At 41.6% G+C, this 5,043-nt stretch overlaps 1 pseudogene; it reads right to left on the minus strand.

Moving 5' to 3' along the window:
• Positions 1 to 2,759: 2,759 nt before the first annotated feature.
• Positions 2,760 to 4,731, minus strand: LOC102472393 (T-complex protein 1 subunit gamma-like; annotated as a pseudogene).
• Positions 4,732 to 5,043: the final 312 nt, after the last annotated feature.

Raw genomic sequence — 5,043 nt, forward strand, 5'->3', positions numbered from 1 at the left:
TAGAAGTGATGCATTTTCTGACAGGATAAGTTATATAGTGATCATAATCCCATTGTTTAATTTTAATTTTGGTCATGTTATATGGAAATCCTATACTACAAACCAGGTATTCTGCAGGCATGAGGGCAGTGGTCTAGTCAGAGGCTCTGCAGGGAAGGAAGTCGAACACATATCCAGAAAAAATAATCAGTCCAAGAATGGACAAATATTTGCATCTTCAAGACAAAAAGAATTTCGATAATATTTTTCCACCTGTTACTGATTGGTTTTCTCAATGTTTTGATGTATGGAGGGCTTAGCATTGGTCTTTCTTTGAAGCTTTGTCCTTATGAGCTCAGTGACTCGTCACCATTCTTGTAAGAAAATGTTTGTATTTTGTGGCTCATGCATTGATTCCATCCCTGTCACTTTCTTCATGGGCACTCTATGTAAGCACTTAAATAAATAAGAGTGGAGATGCCAGATGATTCCTTCCACCTGGCTGCTGGGTGTCTCCACTGTGGAAGATTGTCTCTGATTGACACTGAGACACAAAGATCTACATACTTAATTGATCCATTTGTCTCCTCAAACTTCCTCATATCTGATTTCCCTGTCTGTTTTTGTATATTTGGACAGGTAGACCCCTTATGAATCAGTGAAAGTGTTTGCGATTGCTATTAGTCTTTTCAGATACTTATCTTGTATAGCAGGCTATTTACCCCAGTATACAAAGATGGAGAGGAAGTTAACTACTCCTGACTCACTGGTTGTGAGGATTTTCTTCACCAGTATATTAAATGGGTACTCCTGAGAGGAATTATAGTATAATAGTAGTCATTTTTTTCACCATTGCACAAGCATATGAAAGGGCACTTCAACAAATTTGTAGAGAAATGGATTAAAGTGTAAACTTATTTGGCACAAATGTATTTTTGAAATCTATTCATAGTTTTTACACAGATGCGTTTTTCATGAACTTTTTAAAACCCCTCATAGTCTTACAATCAAGCCTGAGGTCCCCCTCTCCCTCTTCTCAGCATGTCATATTAAATTTCCTCACTTCCTGCTGTGTAGCAATAGATACAAATTTAGGAAGAGATGTAAAGAAAAATTCTTTATTTGAAAAGTTCTTGCACATTGATGTTTATTGCGGCACTGTTCACGATTGCTAAGACATGGAACCAACCCAAATGCCCCCTTATGGATGAATGGATTGAAAAACTGTGGCACATATACTCTATGGAATACTATTCAGCAATAAAAAACAACAAAACCCTGGCTTTTGACAGAAAGTGGAAAAATATGGAAGATTTACTGCTGAGTGAAGCAAGCCAGGCTATGGAGAGAGAGACATTGTATGTCCCCACTTAATATATACCGAGTGTCTGCACAAACACAAGAGATGGGTGTGAATGCCAGATGTGGTGTGTGTGGAGGAGTGGGGCCTTGGGAAGGACATTTGGAGGAGGGATACAGAGGCAGAGCATTGACAGGATGAGGAGGTGTGGTGTTATCTGTTGAAGATATTTTGATCAACTGGACTGGGGAGAAATGTTCATATATTGAAATGTTCACTTTGTAAGCTAAATAATGTGATTGAATGTATAAGAAAATATTAAATAAAAAATAAGTTAAAAAAAAGAAAGAACACTTAAGAACAAACACACACACACACACACAAAGACCCACTATTTTTTTTTTCTCTCTCTCTTTTTTTAAAAATTTTTTGGAGAGGTTTTTGCTATAGAGCACATGTGCTCACTGGAAAGACAGAGAGAGACAGAGAGACAGAAAGTGAGAAATCATTCCCACCCGCCCCCCCAAAAAAACCACAATCCCTTCTCCTCCATTCTCTTCTCAGGATCTTGGGCATGCATGCACACTTGCTTGAAGTGCATTTAAGCCACTGGGTCTGGGACTTGAATCACAGTCGACTACGTGGGAGTTCAGCAACACAGCCATTACGTTAACTGCTGGTCCCAAGACCCACTATTTTTAATGGACAAGTTTATACCTATTTGAAAAAAAATCTTGTAGAACAAATTGTACATAATATAATGTAATGCTCAGTGTTGAAAAATATAAATATGTTTATATTCTTGATTTGATAATTTTATATTATATATTTTATATTTAAAAACAATTGCATATACCACATATATATGTGTATCAGTTATATGTGTACCAGAAATCATAATTAATATAAAGAGAAACTAGTTTTTATTCCTTTTTCTCAGATAATTATGAAAAATAAATAGAATTGGCACAAATAGGTGAAACTCAATGTTAAATATGGTAGTAGTTTAAAGATTTAAACCAGTACTGAAGTAAGTTAGAATAAAGTTTTAACTTATTTATATTTTCTTTCTATATAAAATATGTTTTCAGGTAATTGTTCAGCTATTTAACTTAAACAGTCACTTTTCTCCCCAGAACTCACAGAAATCCTGCCTTTCAAGTCCAGAAAATATTTTCAGCACAAGTTCTTTAAGACAGACTTAATTGCAGCTTGTACATCATTTATGGAACAGATGGCTATGAAGTTACACACTGCAATTCTATATATCCCACTTAATGTGATTCCTTACCATTTAGTTTTTTTTATTTTTTCAAATGACTCAGATTTAATCATCGGAAGCAAACCAAATGGAAAGCTTACAATAGAGAAGAATTACATGTCAGTGTCTTTTGCAAACTGAGCTGGGTCACAAAGGGACTGGGCTGCCCCTCAACTGGATCCCTTCCAAACTAAGATGTCCAGTGTCCCTGGCACTCTGGCCCAGGGAAGGGGAGACTGCTGGTTCTGTGAGCTGAAGTCGTCCAGCCTACCACTCACTCCTGGCCCGCATCAGGGGCCCCACCTTGCCGGCTCTGGTCATCACCCTTCTTTTTGTGGCCTGAGACGATGTCATCAATCCGCAGCAGCAGCACTGCCGTCTCCACTGCTGTCTTATATGTCTGTAGCTTCCCAGCCAATGGCTCCCAGGCTCCCATATAACCAGTTCCTTCATGTCCACCAAAGTGCTCATTTCTCCATTTACTCCCCAGGTATCACAGTTCTCCTGGGTGCGATTGGCCTGAAGGGAGGTAAGAAGACGGATGGTGCTGGCCCCGCAGTTCTGGATCAGGGTAGGAGGGATGACCTCTAGGGCTTGAGCAACAGCCCGGTACAGCCACTGTTTCACACCAGTCATGACCTTAGATTTTTCTGTCAAGGCATGGGCCACAGCCATCTCAGAGGCACCACCCCCGGCACCAGCTGAGGGTTCAGGAGAGCATTGCGGCACACTTGCATGGCATCCTGGAGGTTGCATTTTACTTACGAGAGAATCTCTTTACATCCTCGGAGGAGAATGGTACAGGCCTTGGGGTCTTTGCACTCAGTGATAAATGTAAAGTACTCATCTCCAATTTTCTTGATTTCCAAAAGACCAGCTCCAGCTCTAACATCATCTTCTCTCAGCTCCTCTGGTCGGCTGACTATCCGGGCCGCACAGGCTCTAGCAATGCGATTAGTCTGTCTTCTGGACTCTGCGAATGGCTGTGACATTGGCCCGCATGAGGTAGTGCTGAGCTAAATCCGAGATGACCTTTTCCATGATGACCACATCAGGCTTCAGTTGGATAATGTCCTCACAGAGCTGCTGGATATACTCTTCTTCCATCTGGAGGATTCGGGCAAAGTCTTCCTCTCGTGTAATCTCAATGTCAATCTAGCTTTCTCCTTTCTTGTATTCCAGAGAAAAATCTAGCAGCACAATGCGAGGGTTTTTTCTTTGTTTGTTTTGTTTTTTGAGAGGTTTTCGCTATAGGGCACGTGCGCTCACCAGACAGAGAGAGACATAGAGACAGAAAGTGAGAAATCACCCCCCAGGGGGGATGGTCACGCTGCAATCCCTTCTCCATTCTCCTCTCGGGATCTTGGGCACGCACACGCACCTGGCGTGAGTTTTAAGCCACCGGATCCAGGATGGGAACCGCGGTGGGAGTCCAGCGACATAGCCATTACGCTAACTGCTGGTTCCCGCGAGGGTTCTTGATATAGCGCCGCATTCGTGGGTGGGTCACATCCTTGTTAATCATGACTCCTCCTAAGACACAGGAGTCTTCGATGATGCCCCCAGGTATCTTTTCCACCCTGGCATATTTCTTGATGTCTATCTCCTTCCGACCATTCTCCTCAAACTGTACAGTCCTAACAGCATCCAGCGCAATGTTACAGGCCAAAGAGGACCATCGACTGATTGCTTTGGTGGTAATGGAGCTGTTGATGATGTTCAGCATCATATCGCGATTATTACCGTCCACAGGAGTACTGATTTTCTGTAGGGTGCTGATCATGTCATCCAATGCCTTGCTGTACGTACTGATCACCACTGCTGGGTGCAGCTGCTGCTCTAGGAAGTGCTCAGCCACAGACAGCATTTCTCCCACATGAATAATTACTGATGTGGTCCCATCTCCAACCTCTTCATCCTGGGTTTGGCTAATTTCAATCATGGATTTGGCTGCTCGATGCTGAACTTGGATCTCTTGAAGAATGGCATTGCCGTCATTGGTCATCACTATGCCTCCCATTGGGTCCAACAGCATCTTCATCATGGACTTGGGTCCCAAACATGTTCAGATGATATCTGCAATAGTCTTGGCAGCATTGATGTTTCCAGACTGAACTTTTCTTCCAGATTCTCACTTTGTGTTCTGGCTAAGCATGAGCATGGGACAATGGCCCATCATGGCGGCACGACGCAGAGCCAGGAACTCAGAGCAGAGAGAACCCCTTTTCATTTAGTTTTTGAAAGTCATGTTTGAAAAATAATCTTAGCACCTAAATAAAAATCATACTGAAAACAACTAAGCTCATCAAATATTTATAGAAATACAATGCTATGGCATACCAAAATAATTCACACATTACCAACACAGAACCAAATATAGTACCAGAAGCATTCAAATTGGATTCAGACAAAGCCCGCTATCCCATGTCTTATGCTTCGTTTTTTTCCTGTAGGCTCCTATGTTCACTGTATTCCAGGTAACTAATGCTTTAAATTCCAAATT

This window comes from Tupaia chinensis, unplaced genomic scaffold, assembly GCF_000334495.1.
Source record: "Tupaia chinensis unplaced genomic scaffold, TupChi_1.0 Scaffold000260_1, whole genome shotgun sequence".
NCBI classification, from domain to species: domain Eukaryota; kingdom Metazoa; phylum Chordata; class Mammalia; order Scandentia; family Tupaiidae; genus Tupaia; species Tupaia belangeri.